Source organism: Ovis canadensis, chromosome X, assembly GCF_042477335.2.
Source record: "Ovis canadensis isolate MfBH-ARS-UI-01 breed Bighorn chromosome X, ARS-UI_OviCan_v2, whole genome shotgun sequence".
In the NCBI taxonomy this organism is placed as follows: Eukaryota; Metazoa; Chordata; class Mammalia; order Artiodactyla; family Bovidae; genus Ovis; species Ovis canadensis.
The window spans coordinates 143,092,736-143,107,320 of record NC_091727.1 but is presented as its reverse complement, the minus strand read 5'-3'; the positions used below and the strand labels follow the sequence as shown (position 1 = coordinate 143,107,320).

General features: G+C 38.9%; 1 protein-coding gene across 12 annotated transcripts in view; it reads right to left on the bottom strand.

Moving 5' to 3' along the window:
- Positions 1 to 14,585, bottom strand: part of LOC138930621 (uncharacterized) — a 371,542-nt gene that overhangs the window by 318,131 nt on the left and 38,826 nt on the right. Inside the window, exon 3 of one of the 12 annotated variants that reach the window (XR_011446265.1) lies at positions 2,905 to 3,026. The exons of the other annotated variants lie outside the window; for them this stretch is intronic. The gene's annotated coding sequence lies outside the window, so the exon portion shown is untranslated. Of the gene's footprint in view, positions 1 to 2,904; positions 3,027 to 14,585 lie in introns of those variants that run through there. 12 annotated transcript variants of the gene reach the window in all.

The window sequence follows — 14,585 nt, the reverse complement described above, 5'->3', positions numbered from 1 at the left end:
TTAAAATAAATAAATTTTTGAAAAATTTAAAAAAAAGTAAATATGCAAGATGTTTAAGAAGAAAGCAATATAACTTTTCTAACAAGTGAAAAATAACTCTAAAGAAATGGAGGTACATGGCACATTCCTGAATGGGAAGATTTAGCAGTAAACCAAAGTTATTCTATAAATTATTCTATAAATTAAATCCTATTACAACCAAATACCAATGTGAATCTTTTTATCTTCACAGATTTATTCTAAAATTTACATAGGGGAGAAAATAAACAACAACAAAAAATACACACAATTAAAAAAAAAAAAGAAAGAGGGTACTTTATCCTTTGTAGTGAGGTAAATGATAGATTCCCAAAAGATATGTACACAGCCTAATGCCCGGAACTGTGAATATTACCTTACTTGGAAAGAAGGGGTGTGAGGGAACTTTGCAGATATAATTAAATTAGGATTGTGAGATGAGATTATTCTGAATTAACTGGGTAGGCCCTAAATCCAAAGACAAGTGTCCTTATAAAAGTGAAGGGAGAAATTTCAGAGATAAAAGAGGAAAAGGCAATGGGAAGATGGAAATAGAGATTGGAGTGATGCAGATGGAAAATTTAAGGAACAAAAAATCCCATAAAGCCACTGGCGGTTTGTGATTCTGTCAACACCTTGATTTTGGACTTCTGCCTCCCAGAACTGAGAGAATAAATTTCTATTTAGAAGCCAACCAGTGTGCGGGAATACATTACAGAAGCCTGAAGAAACTAACAAAAACCTTCCAAAGATCAAAATATATAAAAGTATTAGTAATTAAGTAGTATGCTACTGGCACAAAATAGACAAAAATAGTTCAATAGAAAATAAATCCATTTTTATAAAGGAATTCAGTGTGTGATAACAGTGGTTATTCACATAAGCATGGAAATTATGGTAAATTTGATAAGTTGTTTGGGAACATTTGCACAACTATTTTTTTAAATCAACCCTGAAATTAAACCAAGCACAAAAAAATTTCCTGATGGGGTTAAAGGCTTAAACATAAAAATTAAAAAATATATATATTAGAAGAGAACTTCCCTGGTGGTCCAGTAATCTGCCTGCCAATGCAGGGGACATGGGTTTGATCCCTTGTCCAGGAATATTTTACATGCCCTGGGGCAACTAAGCCCATGCACCACAACTACTGAGTCCACACGTTAGAACTACTGTAGCTTGTAGGCTCTAGAGCCCATGCTCTGCAACAAGAGAAGCCACAACAATGAGAAACTTGTGCACCACAACTACAATGTAACCTCTGCTTGCCACAACTAGAGAAAGCCCATGTACAGCAACGAAGACCAAACACAGCCAAAAATGAACTTTTAAAAAGTATTTTATAAAAATCAGTATTAAGATTGAATGAACATATATTTATAATCTTAATATAAGAAAGGACTTCTTATGCAGAAGCTGTAAAGGAGAAGAATGAGAGATTTTTTGGCACCTAATGTGCTATATCCAGAAAATACATGGAAGAGCAAAGAATAAGGAGGATTCAAGACAGTCTAGAAGAGTAATTGGAAGGCTGTAACTTACAAGATAGCAACACTTATTTTAAAAAATACAGTTTGGCACTACCTAGTAAGTTAGATATATATATATACCTTATAATGCAGCATTTCTTCTCTGAGGTATACATTAAAAACTATTTTACATATACATCAAGACACATGTAGAGAAGTGTCTATAGCTTTGCTCATATAATAAATAAATGAGATAACCTAAATGTTCATCAACAGTGAAAGTTATAAATTGTGGAATATTCAAAAAATTGAATAGTGAACATAAACTGCCTCTACATGTGTTAATCTTGATGCATTGCAAATATATAATATTAGACCAACAAAATCAAGTCACATAGGAATAAACAGATATGACAGTTAATTTTATGTGTCAACTTGGCTGGGCCAAAGGGTGCCTAGATATGTGGCAGTAGTTTAAAAGAAGTAAGGTAGATCTGTTTGTTTCTATTAATATGGGGGGAAAAAAAAACTCAAAACATTAAATGAAAGACTAAGTTGCAGAACACCACACACAAAATTCTCCCATTTGTGGAGGAGATATACATACAGATATTTGTATGCATTCATATGTGTGTGTGCATGTGTGTGTGACAGAGAGAGAGACAAAAACAGAGGGTAGGTAGGTGGGTGATTGCATAGACAGATGTTTGATTTGCTCATATATGTTTATGTACATATAGAGAGGATCATTTGGAAGGACACACACGAAACCTAACAATGGCTACCTATTAGGAGAAAGAGGTATTTAGGAAAGAGGGTCAGGTAAAGAAAGCAGTAAAGGAAAGACTTTCATACATCACTCTATAGACTTCTGAACATTTTACACTGAGGATAATTTAGTATAGTACTTGTCTAACAGATTTTGAAATTAAAATAATAAAGAGGATATGCCTTTTTTAGAATCTGAAATGGAATCAAAGTGCACAAATGCCATGGGGCTTTAGAAGTGTGAAATGGCTGTCAATGAAATCATGGTATATGTGATTTTAAATTCAGTCCAAATGATCAATCATGCCTTCTCCTGTAAGCAATAAAAGCAACTAGATTACATTTTTAAAAGTGGGCTCTACTTTCCTGTCATGATTCTCTAATTTGACAGTCATCTCCTTTGAAGACAACACCATCATTAATGACCAGACAAATATTCTTGTCAATTAAACCAATTAATCTTATCTCACACAACATGACTGCCCTTAACAGATTCATCCTGCAATCTGGAACAAAGATTCAGTGCTTTTTTTGTCTCCAGCCAACCAATCCTTCAACATGAAATCATCCTTTTATTAATTTCTTGTCTTAGCATCCAATGCAGTTTAATAACAGGCAACAGGAGTACGTCAAGGCTGTATATTGTCACCTAGCTTATTTAACTTATACGTAGAGTACATCGTGAGAAATGCTGGACTGGAAGAAGCACAAGCTGGAATCGAGATTGCTGGGAGAAATATCAATAACCGCAGATATGCAGATGACACCACCCTTATGACAGAAAGTGAAGAGGAATTAAAAAGCCTCTTGATGAAAGTGAAAGAGCAGAGTGGAAAAGTTGGCTTAAAGCTCAAAGCTAAGATCATGGCATCTGGTCCCATCACTTCATGGGAAATAGATGGGGAAACAGTGAAAACAGTGTCAGATTTTACATTTTTTGGGCTCCAAAATCACTGCAGATGGTTATCTCAGCCATGAAATTAAAAGATGCTTACTCCTTGGAAGAAAAGTTATGACCAACCTAGATAGCATATTGAAAAGCAGAGATATTACTTTGCCAACAAAAGTCCATCTAGTCAAGGCTATGGTTTTTTGAGTGGTTATGTATGGATGTGAGAGTTGGACTGTGAAGAAAGCTGAGTGCCGAAGAACTGATGCTTTTGTTTGTTTGTTTTTGATTTATAATAATGCTTTATATTTGTATTTCCCTAATAGCTAGTGTTTTTTTTTAGTTTTTTATTTTTAAAATTTTACAATCTTTAATTCTTACATGCATTCCCAAACATGAACCCTCCTCCCACCTCCCTCCCCATAACATCTCTCTGGGTCATCCCCATGCACCAGCCCCAAGCATGCTGCATCCTGCGTCAGACATAGACTGGCGATTTAATTCTTACATGATAGTATACATGTTAGAATGTCATTCTCCCAAATCATCCCACCCTCTCCCTCTCCCTCTGAGTCCAAAAGTCCGTTATACACATCTGTGTCTCTTTCCCTGTCTTGCATACAGGGTCGTCATTGCCATCTTCCTAAATTCCATATATATGTGTTAGTATACTGTATTGGTGTTTTTCTTTCTGGCTTACTTCACTCTGAACTGATGCTTTTGAACTGTGGTGTTGGAGAGGAGTCTTGAGAGTCCCTTGGACTGCAAGGAGATCCAACCAGTCCATCCTAAAGGAGATCAGTCCTGAGTGTTTATTGGAAGGACTGATGCTGAAGTTGAAACTCCAGTACTTTGGCCACCTCATGTGAAGACTTGACTCATTGGAAAAGACCGTGATGCTGGGAGGGATTGGGGGCAGGTGGAGAAGGGGATGACAGAGGATGATATGGCTGGATGGCATCATTGACTTGATGGACATGAGTTTGAATGAACTCCGGGAGTTGGTGATGGACAGGGAGGCCTGGGGTGTTGTGATTCATGGGATCGCAAAGAGTCAGACATGACTGAGCGACTGAACTGAACTGAACTGAACTGAAGTCACATGAGATTAGTTTTATCACTCCAAATTTTTATGGGGACAATAAGTTCATAGCAAACCTTACTTAAGCAAATCTCAAAAGTAAGTAAGTTTCTCTTCCTTTTTAATTTTCTGTTCCTACTCTCCGATAGGAACTGAGTGAGTTCATATTAGAGATTCAAAGATAAGTAAGATGTGGTCCTGAAATAATCTGCTTTGTGAGTATAAGGCTTTTAAAAATATATCTTCCCTATTAAAAGTGTAAAATATGATCATTGTCTAAATTTTGGAAATGGTTAAAAAGTTATAAAGAAAAAATAAAATTACTCAATATCATAATTACTGCAGTATCCAGCCATAATCTCCTGTAATATTCTGAAGTATTTTGGATGGTTTTCTTTATACAGCTCAGATACTATTTATAGAATTCTGTATACAGCTTTTGTTGTTGTTATTTAGCATTATACTATAAGCAATTCTCATGTTATTATAATACTTAACAACCATAACCTAATAACTAAATAGTGTTCCACTATAAATATGGAAAGCAATAGGGAAAGGCTTTCTGAGGAGGTAAAATTTCTCCTGAATCCTAATGGAATGTATTCATGGGTTGGGATGGGTGGTAGGATGCAAGGGAAAAACATCTGAAAAGTAGCCCAGAACTACTGGAGGCAAGAGAAACATAGCACTTTGTCCAAAATCCAAAATAATTCAGAACTACTGGAATACAGAGTTCAAGTGGGACTGACAGGAAACAATACCAGAAAGATGGACAAGGGCCAGATCATGAAGGGGAAAGGTAATCTGTATTATGTAACTGTATGCTAAGCACTAGGAACAATTTTGTATTATGTCGTGAAGGACTTTATGCTAAAAGTTTGAAATTTACCACTGAGGCTACGAGAGGTGGGTGGAGCAATCAATGAAAGTTCTTAAGGTGAGAAGTTGCATGAATAATGATACTTTAGAAAAATAGTCCAAAATTATGTCTATAAACATGTATTAAACTATGATACAACAGTAAAAGAAATCAGCAAGACAGTACTGCACCAAGTTGGAGGCTTTTTTCCCAAGACCTGGGTGGCATGTTAGCAGAATTACTTTTTTGTAGAAAAATAGAAAAACAGTTCAAAAGAGAGTGATATTTTGAGAGCCTTTGGGCAAAGGGCCATTTGTGAGCTGCTTGGCACCAAAGAGGAAGAAGGGAAGAGAGAGCAGTGGAAGACACTGGGAAGGAAGAAATCTAAAAAGAATTTCAGAAGTTGCACTGTTGATTGGACTCACAGTCTTGTGACACTCCTTGAAGAAAACCTACAAATACGTCATTTTAGAGTTGGACTAAAGTTTATTTGAATGTAACCCTGTACTAGAAGTTCAAGGCAAAGGCAAGGTGGCGAGCTTTGTACTGATTTTTTTTTTTAAATTGGAAGATAAGTGCTTTACATTATGTTGATTTCTGTTATACAACAATGTGAATCAACTGTAAGTATACATATATCCCCTCTCTCTAGAGCCTCCATCCCACCCATCCCCCATCCCACCACTCTAGTTCGTCATAGAGCACTGAGCTGAGTTACCTGTGTATACAGCAGCTCCCCATTAGCTATCTACTTTGTATATGGTAATGTATATAGGTCAGTGATACTCTCTGATTAAAGCAATATGTGAACAGTATGATTTAAAACTGTGTAAAAACAAAGAGTAACAAATAGTTTAAAAAATAAAACACCAAAAAGTAGCAGTGGTTATCTCAGACAGGTGGGAGTATTTTTTTTTTCTTTTCTATATGTCTGCATTTTCTAGATTTTTACAATGAACAAATATCTCTGTTACCCTCATGAATATATAAATCTTTGAAGAAGGTCTAGACTTGGAGTCCTTAGTATTTAAATTTCAGACTAAGTTAGGTACATGGATAAACTTTCCCTGAATATGTTAGTTGCTGAGTCATGTTTGAGTCTTTGAGACCTCATGGACTGCAGCCTGCCAGGCTCCTCTATCCTTGGAATTGTCTAGGCAAGAATACTGGAGTAGGTAGCCATTTCCTCCTCCAGGGGATCTTCCTGGCCCAGGGATCAAACCTGAGTCTCCTACATCACAGGCAGGTTCTTTACTCTGAGATACCAGGGAAGCCCTGTGCTAGTGGTAAAAACAAACCTGTCTGCGAATGCAGGAGGCATAAGAGACATGGGTTTGAGTCTTAGGTTGGGAAGATCCCCTTGAAGAGGGCATGGCAACCCACTCCAGTATTCCTGCCTGGAGAATCCCATGGACAGAGGAGCCTGGCAGGCTACAGCCCACAGAGTAGCAAAGAGTCTGACACTACTGAAGTGACTTAACATGCAGCACACATGGAAGAGTTAGCCCAGAGAATATATTAGATGCAAAGTGGCCTAATAACAATCTTGAGAAATATTAATATTTAGGATCAAAGGTGGAGACAAAGAAAACCACAAAAAATTCTGATAACAAGCAGCCAGAAAGGTAGAATAAGGAGGAGTAATTCCTTAACAAATAGAAGAAAACAACAGAATGGGAAAGACTAGAGATCTCTTCAAGAAAATTAGAGATACCAAGGGAACATTTCATGCAAAGATGGGCTCGATAAAGGACAGAAATGGTCTGAATCTAACAGAAGCAGAAGATATTGAGAAGAGGTGGCAAGAATACACAGAAGAACTGTACAAAAAAGATCTTCACGACACAGATAATCATGATGATGTGATCACTAACCTAGAGCCAGACATCTTGGAAAGTGAAGTCAAGTGGGCCTTAGAAAGCATCACTATGAACAAAGCTAGTGGAGGTGATGGAATTCCAGTTGAGCTGTTTCAAATCCTGAAAGATGATGCTGTGAAACTGCTGCACTCAATATGCCAGCACGTTTGGAAAACTCAGCAGTGGCCACAGGACTGGAAAAGCAAGAGAGTTCCAGAAAAACATCTATTTCTGCTTTATTGACTATGCCAAAGCCTTTTACTGTGTGGATCACAATAAACTGTGGAAAATTCTGAAAGAGATGGGAATACCAGACCACCTGACCTGCCTCTTGAGAAATCTGTATGCAGGTCAGGAAACAACAGTTAGAACTGGACATGGAACAACATACTGGCTCCAAATAGGAAAAGGAGTATGTCAAGGCTGTATATTGTCACCCTGCTTATTTAACTTATATGCAGAGTACATCATGAGAAATGCTGGACAGGAAGAAACACAAGCTGGAATCAAGATTGCCGGGAGAAATATCAATAATCTCAGATATGCAGATGACACCACCCTTATGGGAGAAAGTGAAGAGGAGCTAAAAAGCCTCTTGATGAAAGTGAAAGAGGAGAGTGAAAAAGTCGGCTTAAAGCTCAACATTCAGAAAACGAAGATCATGGCATCTGGTCCCATCACTTCATGGGAAATAGATGGGGAAACAGTAGAGACAGTGTCAGACTTTATTTTTTGGGGCTCCAAAATCACTGCAGATGGTGACTGCAGCCATGAAATTAAAAGATGCTTACTCCTTGGAAGAAAAGTTATGACCAACCTAGATAGTATATTCAAAAGCAGAGACATTACTTTGCTGACTAAGGTTCGTCTAGTCAAGTCTATGGTTTTTCTGTGGTCATGTATGGATGTGACAGTTGGACTGTGAATCAGGCTGAGCGCCGAAGAATTGATGCTTTTGAACTGTGGCGTTGGAGAAGACTCTTGAAAGTCCCTTGGACTGCAAGGAGATCCAAACAGTCCATTCTGAAGGAGATCAACCTTCGGATTTCTTTGGAAGGAATAGCTCCAGTACTTTGGCCACCTCATGGGAAGAGTTGACTCATTGGAAAAGACTCTGATGCTTGGAGGGATTGGGGGCAGGAGGAGAAGGGGATGACAGAGGATGAGATGGCTGGATGGCATCACGGACTCGATGGACGTGGGTCTGAGTGAACTCCGGGAGATGGTGTTGGACAGGGAGGCCTGGTGTGCTGTGATTCATGGGGTCGCAAATAGTCAGACACAACTGAGCGACTGAACTAACTGAACTGAACTAATTCCTTTTATGTAAACAAAGGAAGACACTTCAATGAGAAAGGAAGGCTTAAGGGTCTCCATTTCCATAGACTAGAAGTCAACTAAAATAAGTACAGGAAATTGCCTAGGAATTTGGTGCTTCTAGGATTTTTGGCAAAATTTCCAAGACTAGCTTTAGGAGATTAATGTTGGAAGAGGCCAGACTGTAATCGGTTGTAAAGTTAATAAGAAGCAAGGTCAAAATAGTAGAAGGTTCCTTTTTCAGGAAATGCAGCTGTATTTTCACTAGAAAGAAGCTGTCAGTTAACAGCTACCTCCATGGAAAACTATTGAAGATGAAAAACTAAAATTTTACATAACCTGCTGCTCCTTCTGTCTCTGTAACTCAGCTTGCTCCTTGCAAAGTCAGGATCATGTAGGTCTTGAAGTCTCAGAAAGTGGGGACTCACAATACTAGGAACTGGAGCTTATCTCCCTCACCCTTGTTCTGATCTTTGCAAACCTGCTTAATCATACCTGCATGTATAAAATCTCTGTAACCCCTTTGTTTGGGGCTCAGAGCTTGGAGTGTTAACTCCTCTGGGCCCACAGGCATAATAAACCTGAGTTCTCCAACTCTCCAAGTATTGGGCTTAGTTTCTCCAGTACTGGTTTCTGAAACATTTCTGGAGGCCCCAGTGAGATTCTAACCATGCTGGCTCCTTGAGCCACCTGACTGGTGGCTCTGTTGGGTTGGAGCAGAGGGGTCTGAGATGAACATGGAGGCACACCACCTGACCGTAATCCGTGTTCTCTTTCAGACCAGTGTTCTGATTCTCCAAATAGCCGAGCCCTGACCAGACTCATTGGAGGGACAGACCAACTCACCAAGAATGGCCACAGGATCAGGTAAGGTTCCAGGGCCAGTCCCCAGTCAGGTCCTACCCCAATGGGTAGAAGAGGAGACTGATCACCTCTTTAGAGCTCCCAGGAAGGGAGCATCAGATAGAGAGAACTGGGGACTCAGGAGAAGGGAGGCATTGTGACTGATAACCTCCCAGAAAGGGAGCAACAGTTAAGGAAACCTGGGGACTTGGGAGCCGGGAAGCATTGTAATAGCCTCTGAATAACTGTGAGTGTGTGATTGTTGACTGAATGGAGTGACAGAAATTTTTCTTTTTGGAAACTGCAAAACCAATAATTTTTGCTTACAGGAATGTCGCTCAGTCGTGTCCGACTCTTTGCGGCCCCATGGACTGTAGCCAACCAGGCTCCTCTGTCCATGGGATTTTCCAGGCAATAGTACTGGAGTGGATTGCCATTTCCTTCTCCAGCTGATCTTCCAGGGATCAAACCCAGGTCTCCCGCATTGTAGACAGACGCTTTACTGTCTGAGCCACCAGGGAAGTCCAACAACTATCTTGTTAAAAGCTCTTCCTAGGAAAAAGCTTGAAGTTAACCCTTTCCATGTCCTTGAAATACACAGCCAACTTTGCCTGAGACCTTAGCCTCGAGAAATTAGAACTTCAAACAAAGAAAAAAAATAAAAGAGGGGTCAAGAGATATTTTAAATCTCAAACAGAAAGTTATAAGATCTCTGTCAGTCTGTCTGTCTGAATTTATATATGTCTCAGTGTAAGTCTTTTGTTTTTTTTTTCTAATAATATTGTTGAAGTTGTAAACGAGTTGTAATTTAATTGGCCTAAATAAAAGTAAGCACTTACAAATCAAACAATTCTAAATACAAGAAAAATTAACCTAAAATTAATTAAAAATTAACCTATGTTAAATTTCAGATTAACATAAACTGGGAAATATTCAATATTATATATATAGTATTAATGTTTGTTTGCTAATCTAATGAGGAAGTAGGATGTATGTTTTTAATAAAAAAAAGATATAAGAAATAAAATTACATTTTATGAAGGGGAAAGAAAGTAGGTCTGATTTACAGGTAGCTGTTACAAAAAGTGATTAGAACGTTTGTGGAAAGTGACTGAAAAAAAAAAAAAAACCTTTGTGCATGTTTAGGACTGATGAAGTTTAAAATATTTTTTAATTTAAATTTATTTATTTTAATTGGAGGCTAATTGGGAGGGATTGGGGGCAGTAGGAAAAGGGGACGACCAAGGATGAGATGGCTGGATGGCATCACGGACTTGATGGACTTGAGTCTGAGTGAACTCCGGGAGATGGTGATGAACAGGGAGGTCTGGCGTGCTGCGATTCATGGGGTCGCAAAGAGTCGGACACGACTGAGCGACTGAACTGAACTGAACTGAATTACTTTACAATATTGTATTGGTTTTGCCATACGTCAACATGAATCCACCGCGGGTGTACACATGTTCCCCATCCTGAACCCCCCTCCCACCTCCCTTCCCATACCATCCCTTTGGGTCATCCCAGTGCACCAGCCCGAATTATCGTGTATCCTGCATTGAACCTGGACTGGCGATTCGTTTCTTACATGTAATTAAGCTTACCTAAATGAGTTTAAAGTAAGCTGGTGCAAAGCTTGAATTCAGCCTTTCTCTCTGTTAAGAGAGTTCAGATGTTGAACTGTTTTTAATAATAGATTTGTTTCTTTACCTCTTAATTGATCTGTTCTATATTTACTTTGAAATCTTTTTTTAACTTTGGCTAAGTAAATAACTATTATTTCACAGTGACTTATATAATCCTACCTGACTGAGTGTTATAAACCCTTTTGATATTTATTGACAAAACTTCCTAAATGACTTCTAGCTAACTTTGGGATGCTTCAGAGGGCTCCTGAGACATCCCAAAGAGGTATTAAGCTACCTGGGTTCATTAGACATGTTAAATTACATAGGAAGTACTCTTAAAGGGGTGATAAATCTTTTCAGATTATACTGTGTGGTTGATGTTACTAAATAGATATCCTAAAATTGTGTGAAATTCATATAGATCTGATACGCCCTGATAAAATATGGTCAATTGTAATTCTAGTTATCTTATTAAAGTGTTACATATCACAACAATGACCAGGTTTCTTTGTGAATTACAGTAGAATCAGATTTTAAACATGCTTTCTATGGTTTTACTCTCATGCTTTTAGAAGACTACTGCTAGTTCTTCAAGATTTATGAGAAAAGACTTTCTAAGATTAAATAGATAAACAAATTTTGTTTTTAACAGTAAACTGGCACCAGATTAGAATTTGGTCTTCTCTCTGTTTAGAGAACAAAGTTTTCTTAGAATGCAGATTTTGATAACAGATTATGGATTTCACTGCCTTTAAGCAATTTATATTTGTTTTTAAAATATTTTTGTTACTTTGGTAAAGTAAATAAGCATTATTTAAGATTATGGTACATGTAGACAAAGCTCATAATGCTTCTACCAAAAATAACCCCTCACAGTAAGACTTCTGCTATCCTGATGTCCTTAAAACATGGCGATTGTCTGCTCCTAAATCAGGAAATTAAAAATGGATAAAAAACAGATGAAAATCAAAGCTAGGGCTATGGGAAGTCTAGGACAGCTGCTTGGCTTTTCCCAGCTCCCTGACAGACCTCATTTTATTTGATGGGTTAAAGCCTTCCCTGGCTACATTGTTAATGCCATCATAATGAGTTCTCAAAAAAATATATATGTTTCACTCAATATTAACTTCCAGTTTTGTAATTAAGGTCTGTGTTTACTAAGAATCACTTCTGAGATAGCTCCTTGTTATATTGCTAAAAAGTCTAATTAAGTTATTAAAAAGGATGCCCTAAGAATGTTTCTAAAGCTTATCTTGGTAACCAATCTTTGGATAAAGGTCAGATGCTCCATGAAGTACAACCAAGAGATTGACATTTGTCTATAATCATTTAACTTAGTCAGATGACCTGGGGTATACCGGGCTATACCCAGTGAAAGCTCTTGACTTAAATTCTTGCTTGTGACCTTACTAATAACTGCTAACTATATTACTTTCTATGTAGCTTTTTTCAAAAGATTATTTATGTTACCAAATGTGTGACTGAGCCTTTGATAAAATGCTGATATGTGGTTCCATATGAGATCAATAATTCTAATAATGTAACTCTAGATTTGGGAAGAAGCAACAAGAGGAAATATTTTCCTGGACCAAAGGTTAGTAAGTCAGGTATGGTCCAGAGACTTTTGCTACTTACAAGGCCTGGTCTAGTGACAATACATTGAGTGGCCTGTCAATGGAATCTTTGTTAGACCTGGAAACGAGCCTTCCCAGCCCTATGGGACACAATGACCATGAAATGCCCCTAAAACATGGCCAAATATGTGGCTATGCAGGGGCTCTGCTGACTGGAATTTGTCCTTTGCCAGCTGCCTCTACAAAGAGTAAATCATGACTACTACAAGATGCTAACCTTCAACATCCCCTTGAAAGGAGTTCAGGGCAGAGACAAAAAATAAGCACTCTCTGCTCTGGGAGAAACCTGGGAAAACAGGCCTTCAGACAGTCAGATGTTTTCAGGCAAAGATTTTTATGAGTCCAAATTCTTGCATCTTCTCATACCTAGAGAAACACTAATGTCAGGAACCAATGTCTGAACCTGGTTCTCCTGGCTAGCCCCTCAGCAGCTTTCCTACATCTGTTAACCTTTGGGCCATATATCTTTAACTTTCTTCTTGTTTCTCCAAGTAGTAGTATGACAAGAATATCCCCCAGCCAACACCCAGACAATGCTAGAACAAGCTGCCTCATCATTCTGTGGACATTCACCTCCCTCTGTAAATACACTCCGAGGTCCTTAGGCTATTCTCCATTTGAGATTTTATATGGGAGAACACTCCCAGTGACAGGAAAACTCAAGGGAAACCCCCAACAACTAGCTGACCTGGAGATGTCTTGACAACTCCAGGCCCTGGGAAAAGTCTTCCACCATATCGCCTGAGAAAATCTTAGAAAGGACACCCATTCCTTTGGGCAATTGTGTTCATCCCTATCAGCCAGGAGATGAAGTATGGGTTAAAGATTGGAAATAAGAACCACTTCAGCCAGCTTGGACAGGACCTCACATGGTTGTCCTGGCAACTCCTACTGCTGTTAAAGTTACAGGCGTCATCCCTTGGATGCACCACACCAGAGTCGAAAAGGTAGTGCCTTCCTGTGGTGAGGACACCTGGAAAGCATTTCAGGACCTCGAAAATCCCCTCAAAGTTTGGTTCCAAAAACAACAGCTTTCACCTATGAAAGACACTAAGCCCTGCTCCAGGTACTCCAGAAGCTGACTAGTCAACGCATGGAAGAATCTTAAGGATCTGGCTTTCAAATTATCAGTGGATTTTCATTGTCAACCATGGCGTCTATCCCTAATCAGTATTATTGCTGTGCTTTTCATTACAGGGCCAGCTAGAGTCCCTGGCTGAGATGGTTTTACAGAGTAGGAGAGGGCTAGACTTACCGATAGCTGAAAAGAGAGGACTCTGCCTCCTCTTGAATGAAGAATGCTGCTTTTATGTAAACCAATCAGGAATAGTCAGGGATATGGCCCAACAGCTAAGGAAATGAATCATGAAAAGGAGAGAGGAACCAGCAAATTCCTGGGGTAATTGGAACAATATCTGGAGCTGGGCATCGTGGCTTCTCCCTTTACCCCATCCTCTCTTCATGCTTTTTGTGGCGCTCTTGCTTGGCCCTTGTATTCTCAATGCTATTACCCAGTTCAAAACCTCTCGAATTGAATGCATAAAGTTACAAATGGTAATAGCTCAATATAGCCCTCTAAACGATGGGGAGCTCTGAATGTCCTACCAAAACATGAGCTGATGCTTTCTACAATGAGTGACAGCAGCATCAAGAGAGGAGAATGAAGAGGAAAAGTTTAATTTTTATATAACCTCTTGCTCCTTCTGCCTCTGTAACTCAGCTTGCTCCTTGCAAAGTCTGGATCATGTAGGTCATGTCGTCTCAGAAAATCGGGACTCAAAATACTAAGAACTGGAGCTTATCTCACTCACCCTTGTCCTGCTCTTTGCAAACCTGCTTAATCATGCCTGCATGTATAAAAACTCTGTAACCCCTTTGTTTGGGGCTCAGAGCTTGGAGTGTTAACTCCTCTGGGCCCACAGGCATAATAAAACTGAGTTCTCCAACTCTCTGCGTGTGGTGCTTGGTTTCTTGAGTACTGGTTTCTGCAACACTACCAGTAAAAATCTCCTTCCTTCTACTTTAAAAATGTGATTAATTTTTGAAAGTGAAACTTGCTCAGTCATGTCCAACTCTTTGTAAACCCATGCAGTATACAGTCCATGGAATTCTCCTGGATAACCCAGGGATAGAACCCAGGTCGCCAGCATTGCAGGCAGGTTTTTTAACAGCTGAGCCACGAGGGAAGCCCAAGAATACTGGAGTGGGTAACCTATCCCTTCT